This window comes from Adiantum capillus-veneris, chromosome 7 (assembly GCF_014529385.1).
Source record: "Adiantum capillus-veneris isolate H3 chromosome 7, ASM1452938v2, whole genome shotgun sequence".
NCBI classification, from domain to species: domain Eukaryota; kingdom Viridiplantae; phylum Streptophyta; class Polypodiopsida; order Polypodiales; family Pteridaceae; genus Adiantum; species Adiantum capillus-veneris.
The window spans coordinates 110,041,974-110,057,072 of NC_140937.1; the positions used below are offsets into that span (position 1 = coordinate 110,041,974).

A 15,099-nucleotide genomic window follows, 5' to 3' on the forward strand; every position below is an offset into this window, starting at 1 on the left:
GTTGGATTTGTGGTGTTTCAAAGGGATTTTCCAAAGATTTTGGTGTTCTTGTAGTTCTCTTTCAACTCTCTTGGGTGACATCGCTATAGAGGTGTCCCAGTTTGCTTGTTTCTCAACAACGGTAGTTCCCTCAATCTTACATTGTTATCTGAGCAGTGTTTTTGCGTGATTATTTTTAGATCTACCAATCACCAATCAAGGGAATAGCTTCATTTTGTGCTTGTGGATATTTCAAGTTAACCAAGATGGTACTTCATCACATTGTTGATTCCTTAGCGATGTTGTACAACACTGTGATCCATATTTACCAATCATTTTGGAAGATTGTTTGTAAGCGATGGGAAAAACATACCTCAATACTCTTAGCTATCCAAAGAGGATAGGCATATTAAAAAGTGTAATCTTCCGCTAAATGATGTGCGAAGCACGTACGTTACCACCACTAAGCAATCCAATTAGAAAGCATGTATTTCTCTAGTTCAAATTTTCTTATCATAAGGTAAATCATGTTTGCAACTAGGTTTAGTCTCTTCATGTATATGTCAAGTTCTCAACCTTGAGCACTAGTTATGGTGGGGTTGTATACTGATGCAATAAGATAACAAGTCAAGGACTTATACTTTGTTGATGAGTTACGTCAATCAGCTACTTTCATGGAAAGTGAAAAGAGGTACTCTTTTGGGTACATCTTAATTGTGATAGCTCACTTAGCATGCTCAAGTGGGTTCTAAAATGGAGTCTACATGCTATGTTGTTTATGGGCTGGTTATATAGGACAGTTACAAAGGGACAACAATGTGAAAATCAAGATGCTAGTCTTGGTTTCATTGAACCTCCTTCTGAACCATGTTTGGTCCAATGAACAGTTGAGTGCTTAGATTTTGGGAGTTTCTAATTTAGAGCTTTTTTTAAAGATTTAAGTCTTTTTAAGTTGTGGGCATAATTTGAAAAAAAATTTGCACAATTTTTTTCTACTTTTCATTTCCTATATTATCAACCTTCACTTTCCTAATTTATGTTCAACCTTCCAATTTCCATAGCCTTCCAATTTCCCATTGCATCTCTGAAAGTTTTAGCCTAAAGTAATGATTTTTTTTCTTTTCCAAATTGTGGTGACTTTGATGAGCTCTCAAAACAAGCAATATAGTCCCCATATTTCCTATAATAGATTTTCCATTTATAGGTTACCCAATGATAAATAATTTCTTTAAAATATACATATGATGTGAGCTTAAGTGTTGATCTAGTGGGCCATATGATTTATAGTAACCTTGATTACAAAGAGAAACATTGTATGTGTACTTACACAACCATATTCAGATGCTCTTTCTTTTAAGAGGAAACGTAATCACCAAGGTTGGAGTCATCATCATTAATATACTTAATTTTCATCCATAATATGCAGTATAGGGTGGTTACAATGCATGTCTTTCCACCTCTATAGACATGAAATGTAGGAAATAAATTCTCGTGTAGGTACACAAAGAAAAAAATGGAGATCTAGCATGTTAAGTTAGCAAACAAGGGGGGAGCAATGTCCAGAGATATGCACAAAAATCTATTGATGAGATAGGTATGGAGTGATATGGAAATTCCATTTTCAAAATTAACCACCTAGAATCACTATGGGATGCACTTGAACGTGAGTCTTTCTACACTTTGAAAGGTGAGTCTTTCTACACTTTGAAAGGCAAGGGCATGAGAAAAGCCCTCATTTAGCTAGTTGAAGGCAAATTGATTTCTCTTTTAGAGGGGACCTTAGACTTGTTTATAAAAAATGACTTATTGTGGTAGATCTTTAAGGGATACTCAATGCCAGATAATGTTAAATGTTTAAATTCTTCCTTCCTTCAGGTGAAAAGAAACAATTAAAACACAAAATTTCTATGAATGCTAGTAACCAATTAAAGCTTAATTGAGGTTGGTTAGTTCCAAATATTTTCTAGCATTTTTTGACATTTCTTATTTGTTGGTGTCTTTTGGTTCTTTGTTAGAGGGCTGAAAGGGGCAGACAACCCCACCATGCAAGGTATAAAATTATATGATAATTTATTAGGTAGGACAATACATAAAGAAGGTACAAATTCATGCCTAAGCTTTTTGAACTAAAGTCCCAAGTTCATGTCTTGCACTTGTCTTACATGTACACATCTCCTTTCATATGTATGAAATGATGGTAATCATAGCTTGTTTATCTTGGCATTCAAGCTCTATTATACTATGTATGTATTCAATGTTTTGTTTTTAAGTTTTCTAGAACTGCATTAGGTGATCAAAAGCATCAATAGCTAGAATGGCATGCAATGTCATTTTCATTGCAGCTATCAACAACTATTTTTTTAAATCCATACTAACAAGTGTGAGTGGAGATATTATATTGATTCAACAAATAATGAACAACAAGTCTTAAGTACTACATGTGACTTGAGGAGAAAAAACTTCCCAAAAGGTGGTGTATAATTCATAAGCAAATGGCCCTGTTTATCTTTATCTAGTAGATTCATCCAAAGGTAGCGGTATATTTTCCCCCTAGATAGCACTACCCAAGCAGTTGATGTAGTGCATGTTTCCATTCTTTGACTTGCACGACTGTCCCTACTCTTGACCCTATTAAATATATAATCTCATTGATTTCATGCATAATATCATTGACCTGAGATACCACAAGGATTCTCCCAAAGACACAAAGGTTCAGATAGCAGTATCTAACTATTTGTGTGCACACAAGCATTGCTTGGTGCTGAAATCTTCTCTCTCTCAAAACCAGACCATTCCTAAAGAAGAGTAACTTCCATGTCCTTTGTACCCATTTGCGGATTGACCCTATGAGGAAGGACAATCTTTAAATAGATGTAAGGGATCCTCCGAAGCTACTTTGCACCCAGAGCAAAGTGTTTGTGCCAATCCCTTTGGTAGAAATAATATTCATAGTACGGATATTCCCCACAACACTTTCAAAGTGATTTTCTTCATTGAACTTTGTCACATTTTTACTTTCCAAATGTTGTTCATACTTTTTAGCCACTTCTCTTCTAACCAATTAACCCTTCACAATTTGGTGAGTAGAGTGAACCCTTCCACATTATGAATTGCACATAATTTCTAAGACTTTACTGATCATTTTCCTTTCATTTTAGAGTCAAACTGTGTTGCACCACAAATTAGTCCACATCCTTCCAACAACAGTTGCCCCGTTATTCGAGAAATGTTGCAGCTTGGAGAAGTTTGTTACTCACCAAGTTCCCTCCAAAAGGTATTCAAGGATCCTCCTCATAACGTAAAGAGCCAGGGGACCAATGTAAGATGGAGCACTTGAAGTATTTGAAGGACTCTATCCATTCTAGTGATGATACAACTTTGTTGCTTTTTCTGAGTGTCCCTCCCATGCATACCCCCTAGCTTTCAAAAAGTCCTACTTGGAGCTAGAATTTTCTCATGAGCTTTCGTCTCCTTGAGAGAAGGGTTCTACTTTGTAAATCATACCCCAAGCCATCACCACCCAATCATGCCTTTGATTTGCTAAGGATACTACTAGCTTTGTACACATGGCTTAATTTGCGTGTAGTTTTGAGATCAATGTCCCAATGCCACATAGGTTCTAGGGTCTTACCACTCATTCCCATTTCACCCCACAACCATCAAGTTGTGTTTCTTGTGTTATTTTTCCATAGGAGCTATTTAATAAGTTTTAGAAATTATTTCCAATTGCATTTGGTCATTTTCGAAATAGGTGAGACAAAGATGTAAAGATACAAGTGGATGTGAACCAATTGCAAAGGGTAGTAGGGACAAGAAGGCAACCTTGCTTGATTGATCTCTTCACTTCAAACATTCCTAATATACTGTGGCCAATGTGGCCAAGAAATTATACATGAAGGCAGGTAGCAAGAGCATATTGAGTTTTAAAAAAAACAATTCTCAACTTGGGAGAAATTAATGTTATAAAAAAACTAGCCTTTGCTCATGTACATGTGAAATCATTTGATCCTCTCATGGTAGGAAAAAGGGCTAAAACCCTACCTTTTTATTGCGTTCAAAGCCATTTTCCTTATCATCCTATAGAAAAACTCCTCCCGATCCTGTTTATCATGTGTAAGTAATTTGGTTAAATTCTCTCTCTCTCTCTCTCTCTCTCATCAAACCTTAGTAAAATGGATGTGTGTGTCACAAATTGTGGTTGATTAAGGAAGGGCTACTAGATTTTGGGGAGATAACCTTTGCATTAATTTTTGTATGATGCCTACTCAAAAATTGAAGAAAATACTTATTCGATCGATTTCAATTTTATTAGTAGGAATCTTCTGAGATTCCACTCTCTCCTCCTGATTAATCCCACCTCCATCTTACCTTGCACCCCTCGTCTCGTGTCCAACATGCGACTGACAATCCCTCACAAGCAATGAGGATTCCTACCCATTCTTAAATAGATTATCATATTTCTCCTAGGTAGTACGTGACACACATTTCTCCCAATAATATTCTTCTTTGATGCATATATTACTGATTCAATGATGCCCCTTTCATCAAGCACAACCACATGATATATATAGAGAGAGAGATCTCCAAACTCAGTCGCCTCCTTCTCCCTTGGGCCACGGCCGTGGCTCACTTGTAGTGACCAACACATGTCGCCTCGGACTTTGATCCCCCGTAGAGACACACACATGGCTCCGATGTTGCCTCCCCCTTGCCACTTGTCATCCCCTCCCTTTTCTTTTCAAACCCACAATGGGGATCTCTTGAGATTCTCCTTTTAAAAAAAAGGGTTCCTCCCCTACTGGGTTTCTTATGTGTTGCCTTTAATGGGCTTCCATTAGATTCAATTCCTAGAAGAATAAACTAGGGCAATGAGCACGCAAAGCGGAGGAAAACCAATTTCCACTTGAATTTTGCAAGAAAATAATATGAATATGCTAAAATATAGTTTTATTTGCAACAAATGGAATGCTTTTCTTCCATGAAAAAATAGTCACATAGGTGGTTGAGCATGTTATTTGTCCACGCGCATGGACGGACTCTGTGCTCAATCACCTGTGTGGCTATTTTTTTATGAGAAAAAGAATTCCATTTTTTGCAAATAAAACTATATTTTAGCATATTCATATTATTTTCTTACAAAATTCAAGTGGAAATTGTTTTTTCGTCCCTTCTCAATTGACTTTCTCCAGTTTCCAACTACCTCAAGGCTAATTAGCAGATAGAAATTAATCCCGTTCATGTGAATCTACACCCACTTTTATTATAAAGTTATTTTCATAGCTTGAGCTCATTGTTCGTCTACGCACGCGCGGAGATTCTCAGTGAGCTTAAGCTACCAAAATTACCATATGAAGCTATGAAGCGCAGACAAAGTGCCGACAAGGAGCGTGCAGATAGTGTACTTAAAACGCAATAGAAACTGCTCTTAAGAACGCTTGTTGCCAGCATGGCATATTCCATCGAGCTTGGTGTGTCCACTCCAAAGGCTACAAACACTTTGTCTTTGTCCTCAGCTTAGCATGTCCACTCCAAAGGTTGCAGAAACTTTGTCTTTGCCCTCAAAAGCTGTAGCCACTTGATCTTTGCCCCCCAACCCTCGAAACTTACGTTGTGTGATTTTGGAGAGCCTTCACGAAATTTAGTGTTTTGATTGGTTATGCAGCTTCAACTTGGCACCTTCATTTGATCAGATAAAATCTCGTGCTGCGTTTGTAATTGTAGATGGAATGGATGGCCACATGTATTTCCAGGGAAACATCCATAGCGAAGTTCGTAGCAAAGCATCTGTGACAATATGAAGAGGAGACATGCAAGGTGGAGGCACAATCAGAGCTAGGGAGGAAACAAGTAGAGAGGCAAGATTCTTTGCTCGAAGGGGAAGATGAGCACCTAAGGGAAGGCTTGGAGAGGATGTGCCTTAAGGATGGCAAAGCAGAGCGATTACATGAAGTGGCATGGAGAGATGGAACAAGGTGGAAGGTGGAGGCGCAATTACAAGAGGAGGAGGAGTGGGCAGAATCGGAGGAGGATGATGACGCGGTAGAGGAAGAGAATTTGATGGAAGGACTGGAAAGGATGAAGTCGCCAAAACCAATGATTCATTCTGCATCATCAGGTACCTTAAGGTGGCGTTCTTAGATTGTGGCAGTTCAACGTGCAGCATCCATGAAAGTATTGAGCAAGAAAGGGAGAAAGATCAGAGGGAAAAGGAGTTGATGAGGTTCGTAGGAATGCTCGAGGACCCTCCAAATTGACACTAGAAGACAAAAACATGTGAAGTTGATAGAAACCTCGATGTCAAAAAATCTAGATGTAAATTAATATATTTAAAGGTCTTTACACTTAATTTTGTATGTATTCTCACCTTTGAATTTAAAATGCAAAGGATAGTTTTGAAATTTATAGGTGGTATTATGCTACACTTTGGTTGTTTTATATAATCTTGATTGTTTGCAATCAGAGTTTGGGAAAATGTGTCTCAAGTTACAATTGGGTTGCTTTGAAATTGAAAATTTCCGCTTGAGAGTAAGAGGAAGAGGAAAATTGCATTTGGATTTTGAGAAAAATAGTGTAAAAATATATAAAATTATCTCTTTACTTTTTCAAATTATAGAACTTAGGATAAGAAATTATGTAAGGTGTTTCCAAACACTGCTTGTAAGACTTTTGAACTATTTTCTGGACCTAAAGGCAATAGATGCATAATAACCCTTTTCGAAGTCTACCACATCTCACTCTAGTCAACCTCAACTGCTCCTACCAACAACCTCATTTGACTAGCAGTCATCTCAAAGTCGACAATGCGGAAGTGTCAAGACCAAGGAAGGAGAAGGGGGAGAGAGAGAGAGAGAGAGAGAGAGAGAGAGAGAGAGAGAGAGAGAGTCTCCTAAACCAATCAACCTTGGCAATGAATAACCTCAGTAAATTGTCCTACCCAGACTTTGAAAAATAAAAGAAATAAATACCTAAAGGCCAAAATAAAAAATGGGATCACATTGAGCAGCTCACTTGAGATGCCAAAACTCTAACGCCCTCTCTGTAGCTCATAGAGGACATAAATAGTGAGACCAAATCAATGAAGAAGCTACCATGGACACCCTAGCAGCACCGGTCGTACTGGATATACCTCCGATTCTCTACCTTCAACTTTGCACCCTAGAAGAACGCCATCTTGAGCATCGATTACCTTACCTGTAGACCACACTACATCCAAGAATCCCCCTTGTGAAATGTGAACACATCACGTCCAAAAATAATTCTCCAAGGTAGTGAACTATGTAACACATCCTGTCCATGATCTGACCGACAACAATGGATTGGTGCACTCATCCATAGTGTTTTAGATATGTTTGTTTGGCTCCCTATGGGATGCATGTGCCTTGAACTCCAGCCTATGTGTTCAAACAGTTGTGCCTAGGTCATGTAAATGAGTGGAATGCAACAATATTGATCACCTTCAAGAGCAGTTGCGATGAAGCTCTTAACATGCCATGTGTCATCGGAGGCTTATAAATTCTACAACATCTGTTTTGGTGGCTTGATATATGAGTTCAGAGTAAAAGAGTTCAAATTGGAGGATCCAAAGTTCTTATTTATAGTTACATACAATGCTCATAAATTTTTGTTTGGATTTAGTTACTCAATAGAGTTTTCTTAGTTATAATAAAAATGAAAAAAATGATTAGGATTATCATTTAAAAATAAGTGATTCCCTCTTTGAAGTTTGATGCTCGCGGCAGTTAGGTGCCTACATGTTCCAGTTTGTAGTGTGAATACCCAATTGAAGATAGAAATATCCGTGATCCATAAAACAACAAGCAAAAATACCTAAAACAAGGAAAATGCCTATCAAATATCAAACCCTAGTCTTATATACTTGAAAAAATTATTTAGGGTATTTCATCCCAAAATCTTATAGCCTTCAAAATCTCAATAGGGTAAAGGGGAGCCCTAAGCACATGACAGCCACATTTTCTCTGTGCTACTCTTTTTTAGTATTGATAGGTGCAACGGATAGAGATAAAAGAGGTTTTTGTAAGATAAGGCTTGATGGGATCAACAATTTATAGAATGGGAACAACAACAATAAGTGTGCTCACGTGTATCTAAAGCAAAGACTAATAATTGAAGTCCAATCCTTAGAGGTAAATTTACTATATTTCAATAGTTCTATAGTTTGTAATTAAATTGTTGGAGCGAGTACGCATGCGCACACACACACACAGATGCAAAGCACGGGTTTCTTTCGAGAAGAAGTGTATGGACTAGACTATAGAAGGATATGCCAGCAAGGGTTGGCAACAAAAGCTCTAGAATCTTTTCTAAATGGGTGCCGCAAATATAGGACATCTTCCCAAATATAGTCATATTTATCATTGTGCTCTCAAATCTTGTAGTCACTAAGATCTAATGGATAAAATGTATATTTATTTTGACAACATTATTCTTGTATGGTTGTTTTTTTGGATTTTTTTAATAGAGCTTGGTTTTCTATTATGGTTTCTTGTTGTAGTTGGAAATTGTGAGGTAGAAAGGTTTGGCTTTGAGTGTGTATTCTATAGTAGTACTAATTCACCATCTTATGTCTCTAATGAGTAATATCTAGGAATCCATTAGAATAATTGGATACATCTAAAGCAACCTAGGATGTAGCATTCACATACACTAAGAAAATAAGATTTAAAAGTTAATGATCCCTATCCCACGAAGACTTGATGCATTTTCACTGAAAGTGGCTCGATCTAGATTAGCGAAACAAGTAGCTCTCACCCTTCTTAAATGAGGAGAAAGGCTTAAAGTTATACGAGAGAAAAGACACACATGTATAAGAAACAAGTACATAAACAGCTGATTTTGTGGGATAAGATCCAAAAAACTTCCTCTTGAATATAACTTTGCACGCAACTTAGAACATCAATACGAACTCTTGAATAAATAGCTATAAAATAATGTGAAAAGGAATTCTTGTGTGTACAATAAGCCCATTTGAGAACATATTTGAAAAAGATCTAAATTTGTGCCAAAAGCTCTAAATTAAAAGCTTATCAATTATTATCCCCTAAACGGTTGGATCCATGAAGGATACCACTTTGTGGAAAAACATTAGTTTTCTTATGAAGATATAACCACTTTTTTATTTGAGGACAAAAATGCTTCTCCATGGGAGAGTAATGTACTACCAAGGGTAAACCTCAGGGGGGTCATAGACCTAGGCCAAGAGGGCCATTGGTTGCTAGGTGTGGATAGGGGATTGTAATGGAATGGGCCTATTAACTTGAGAGTAGTGGAAATTAATGAGAGTACTTTTAAGAAATTACTTTGTGAGCATAGCAGGTGAACATAATTGACGATAGCAACATAAACATAGCAACTATTAGTTAACATGGCATGAACAATACTTTTGCAAGACTCGAGAGAATTTAGAGAACATGACAACAATTGAGGACCGGATTTATGTGGAGCTGATCCCCCCTCCAATAGGCATTTGTATTATGATTTCTCACATTAAGAAAGATTTGTTGCAATACTATCTTTGTGTTCCTTGTGACCTAGGTGATGCAATGAAGATGGAAAGCTTCATGCATCACAAGCATAACATAAACTTTTTAGAAAGATTTAACTATCCCAAGCCTCAATCCCAAGACCTCAAACACCTTCGAAGGCGGAGAGAGCTAGCAGGGAATGAGGGTAGGGAAGAGGAATAAGAAACATTTCATAGGAGAAAGAATAAGTTCCTCACTTATCATCACTCTTCTTGCTAGTATACATAATAGCATAGTGATGAAGATGGAGAAGGTGGCAAGATTAAGCATTGAAGCATGGCTCTTGGTTGGATTTTCCCTCCATAGCCAAGAGTGTTGATGAGGCTCTCAACCTCTACTTGCTTGGAGAAGGAGAGGGAGCTCTTGCACTTTGCACTTCACACAATGAGAGTGTGAAGTGAGTGTGTGGCTCTCAACCTCTACTTGCTTGGAGAAGGAGAGGGAGCTCTTGCACTTTGCACTTCACACAATGAGAGTGTGTGTGGGAGAGTATACCGCTAAGCAAGCCCCCTACTAGCTTTGGTCGCAGCCCCCCCTTGTAGTTCATGCTTGAAGGTCATTGGACCCCTCCAGGCCTAGCCAATCATAAGCATTGGACCACTCCAAGCCGAGCCAATCATAAGCAGCCAAATAAGGGTAGCCTTGGGACAAGTGTCCCCCTTTCCCCTTTGAGAGAGAGGACTTGATAAATGCAAAGACAATCAATTGAATCTCCTAAACTATCATTGGGTTTCCAACGAATAGGCTTCAGGCCACCATGAGGGCAACATGGGGAGGAACTTGACAAGTGTCCCTTTTGCTTTCTTTGTACTAAGAATGCCTTGTGTGAGTGTGTGTGTGTGTGTGTGTGTGTGTGTGTGTGTGTGTGTGTGTGTGTGTTGTCTCTCATCCCCCCTCATATAGGGCTTGCCCCCTCCTTGTAGGGATTGGCATTGATTTTTTCATACCTCAATCCACTGAACCTTGGGTTTGGTTCCCACCACAAGCTTGGCCCTTAAGCCCCTCAAGCTTGGGCTGGGTTCTCACCTCAAGTACATCCCTAGCATCTCAAGCATGACGAGCACCTCAAGCATCTTAAGCTTGGGTCGGGTTCCCACCTCAAACTCAGTCCTAGCTTACTTAAGGTCAAAGGACTTCTACACTAACTATTGGAGGTCTTCAATGAAGCTAACCCTAAGGTCTTATGCTCCATTGGTTAGCCTTGCTCTTTGATAGACCATCTCTCATTTGGGCCCCATTACCATTAGCCCCGTGTTGAGATAGATTTATAAGCATGTCTATATCTTAACCCTTGTTCTTGTTTATTCTCTTACAATAAATGATCAGTTTAAGATGAGAAAATCATTTGGGTTGGTTAGATATTAGATTTTATGACATTACCTCTCTCTTGAAATCATATTCGTCCTCGACTATGGAGATAGCAGAGATAAATCCTTAGTCATTAGTCAATCTTACTTAGCGGGTAGAGGATCCCTTTGTACCCTACGACATCTTTCCAAGATGGATGACTAATCCATTTGGCGCTTGGGAGACATAGTTTCCGCAAGCATGTCTTCTCTTTAGTCCACTTCATTCTTCCAAAGTAGAGTGACAAATTGTACTTGGTGTTTGAGAGACATCGTCATCACAAACATGATCGTAAGCATGCATACTAGTTAAATTTATGCACAATTAAAAAGAGAAGTAGTCTGATAAGACAAAAACATGGGTCATCTAAAAAAAACTTGTACATTTTCTTACTCTAATGTAACATTGTAAGCATTGACAAGGTTCATACTATCCTTACGCTTTATTCCTTGCATCCATCTAGCATCTTCAAAAGGGTAATTTTTGAACTTAATAAGATACCGTCGAATAATCTTACCATGTTGTAGTACCTTGTCTTCATGCCAAAGGATAGATTTGGGTTGTAGCACCTCTTCTTGGCCTTCAACTTTCGGAGGGTCTCCGATAATTGGTTCACTTGGTGGATCTCATTTGTAGGGCTTAAGTAGTCCCACATGAAAGGCATTGTGTATGAGTCAATGGTTGGGCAACTTGAGTTGGTAAGCCATCTCATTGATGGGCTTCAAGATTTGGAAAGGACATAGTATCTTTTTGCTAGCTTAGCATAAAACTTTGATGGCCCGTAGGATTTTTGCCCGTTGTTTGTCTTAATCAAGCCTTAGAAAAATAAAATAATACCCAATCATTCTCTTTGAACATTAAGGCCCTTTTGTGCTTGTCAGCAACAACTTTTTGCCTTTGTTGAGAGATGGATATAGCCTCCTTAACTTTTTGAAAAGATTCTTGTAGGTTACGATTATACTCATCTCGGCACAGCAAAGATCTCCCATGTACTTTGAGTAGCAAGGGACTTTTAGGTCTTCCCTTAATGATCTTAAAAGGTGTTTCTCCCATAGAAGCATGTACAATATTATTGTAGGCATACTCTCCAAGGGGTAAGTACTTTTCCCATTGTAAGCGTTGATCTATTTTTGTAACATAAGTCTCTAGTAGATCGAGTATTGTAAGATTGGCTATATCACTTTGGCCATCCATTTGTGGGTGATAGGCCGAAGAGAAATTCAATCTTGTTCCTAGATTTTCAAAAATACCTTTCCAGAAATTACTATGGTCATTCTAGGATCTCTATCTGACATGATGGATGTTGGTAATCCATGGTGTTTGAAAATCTGTGACATGAAGAGAGTTGCCATTTAGTGTGCCTTAATAGTCTTTTTAACAGGAATAAAGTGTGCTTGCTTTCTAAACTTGTCGACTATTGTGCATATTCCCGTATTTCCATGGATAGACTTGGGCAATCCAAAGATGAAATCCATGGATATACTCTCCCACGGTGAATTTGGGATAGGCAATGACTGGAGTAATCCAGGTTGCTTCCCTCTATCATATTTGATCTTTTGGCATACTAAAAATTTTGAAACATACTGTTGTATGTCCACTTTCATGGTAGGGCAATAGAAATACATCTCTACTCCTTGAAGAGTAGGTTGAATACCTCTATGCCCCGCATAGGGAGAAGCATGGGATTCACACATAGCTTTCTCACGAAGGGAATGGGTAACACATAGCCTATTTCCATGGAGAAGATAACCATCCTGCAAGGTGAATGGTTCCTCTTTCTTCCACAAAGCAAGGGCTGACATTATGTCTCTAAAGTCAGGGTCAGTAGCATACCCATCTATCATAGAGGATAGATTATTGTGAGTAGCTATAGACACCACATTAACTTTTGGTTGTCGTGAAAGTGCATCATCCACTTGATTATGCTTACCAGCAATGTGAGCAATATGGAAATTAAATTGCGAAAGAAAATTTGCCCACCTGATTTGTTTGTCGGAAAGCTTGGTTTGCATCATGAAATACTTGAGACTTTGGTGCTCGGTTTGTAGAATAATTGGAGTCCCCAATAAATAGTGATTCCATGTGTCTAGGGAATGTAGAACAACTAAAAGCTCTTTCTCATAAATGCCCAAGACTCGGTCATCTGTATTGAGCCTTCGGCTCTCATATGCTATGGAATTCCCTTCTTGAAGCAAAAATGCTCCAAGGCAATCACCACAAGCATCACATTGGACCTCAAATGGCTTTGAGAGATCCGAAAGCTTGAGGACTGGTTGGAAGGTAAGCTTCTCCTTGAGCATATCAAAAGAATTTTTCTCCTTAGCAGTCCATACATACTTAATGTTCTTCTTAGTTAAGTCATGTAGTGGTCCTACTATTTGAGAGAATTTTGCTATGAAGTGTCTATAGTATGCGCACATACCAATAAAGCTTCTTAGTTAATTCATGTAGTGGTCCTGCTATGTGAGAGAATTTTTCTATGAAGCATCTATAGTATGCGCACATACCAATAAAGCTTCTTAGCTCATGTAGATTCCTTGGATTAGGCCATGCTTTAATTACCTCTAACTTTGATGGATTCATACGGATACCATCTTGAGAGATAATATGACCTAAGTATAGAATCTCTTGAAGGAAAAAATTGATTTTCTTTTGGTTGAGAAAAAGATTATTCTCCCTTAATGCTTGAAAAATCACTTGGAGATGTTGCTTATGTTCCTTCAAAGACTTGGAGTAGATGATGATACCATCAAAGAACACTCCAGTGAATTTGTGGTAAGAATTTTCTACATTAGACATGTGAACATAGCTGGCATATTAGTCAAGCCAAAAGGCATGACTAGATATTAATAAAGACCAAACGTTGTGCAAAACGCAGTCTTTAGGATATCTTCATCCACTATCCTTATTTGATGATAGCCACTTTTAAGGTCAATCCTACTAAAGTAGGTAGAGACTTGTAGCTTATCAAACACATCTTCTACCCCAGGCATCTATTTTTGATAGTGATATGGTTTAGTGCTCAATAGTCCACAGACATACGGTATGTACCATCTTTCTATTGCACTAAAAGGACTAGAGAACAAAAGGGAGAGGAACTAGGCCTCACCATCCCTTTGTCTACCAACTCCTATACCTGCCTCATCATCTCCTCTTGTTGAGCTTGAAAGACTCAATAAGGAGTCTTGTTAGGCAATGAGATTCTTGGAAGGAGCTCAATGAGATGGTCATCATCCCATTGTTTTGGAGGTAAGTCCATAGGGATATTATCGATGAGAACATCTTGGAATCCTTTTAGAAAATTAGACAAGTCTACTTGATTCCTAACATTTACATTTGATGAAACATTAGGATCTTTTAGAGACTCTTTGACAAAACTCATTTACGTAGAAACTGAGCTCTTCATTGATTTATCAAAAGCAAGAGGGTTTACAAGTGGAATAGTGCGACCACACTCAGTAGAATCTATATACATGTTCTTTCCCCTGTAGGTGAAGTAGATTCTCCTTTCAGGGAACTTCATACTAGTAGCCATGCGATCAAACCATGGCGCCCCTAGGATAGAATCCTCATGTTTGAGAGGAGAGATGAAAAAATATTCTTTGTTGACGTAGCTTTGGACATGAAGACTTAACTTCCCAATCAAGGGATTAATGGAGGCTTGTTGTCCCTTGAAAGCTGTGTCAATCATTACCATATCTCCCATCTCAAAAGCTTGAATGCCCAGCTTGGTGGCCAACTCCATTGATATGAAGTTGTGAGTAGAACCAGGGTCAAACAAGATGAAGGCATCATGCTCTATTACCTTTCCCCAAGCATAGGAAAGTGACGATCCTTTGCAATGAACATCCTCTTTTGGAGGTTCGATGGTGGAAGCCCTAGGAGTCTCATTACGAGCATTCTTCTTGGGGCAAGAATGATAGCCATGCCCTTGCTCCCCACACTTGAAATGCTTATGGTGTTATAGAATTGACATTTTATTATTTATTGCAGCTGACAAGTGGAAAAGACTTTACCAAGCTAGGCTACTGCAAAAGGATATTATATTTATGTATATTTGATTATTCAAGTGCTCTTAATGAGCTTTGGCCATTTATGACCAGCCGACCAGTTTGTACTCACATTTGACCATTCAAGAAATCTATAAAACAAATACGTGTAAGAGGGAAATGGTCACTCTTGCACGGGAGGAGATTGCACCCAGTGCTTGTGTCTTCTTCTCTTCTCTCCT

General features: G+C 38.4%; 1 pseudogene; it reads left to right on the forward strand.

The window, feature by feature from the left end:
* The first annotated feature begins 5,889 nt into the window (after nt 1-5,889).
* On the forward strand, nt 5,890-6,233 carry LOC147454416 (uncharacterized; annotated as a pseudogene).
* The last annotated feature ends 8,866 nt before the right edge of the window (nt 6,234-15,099 follow it).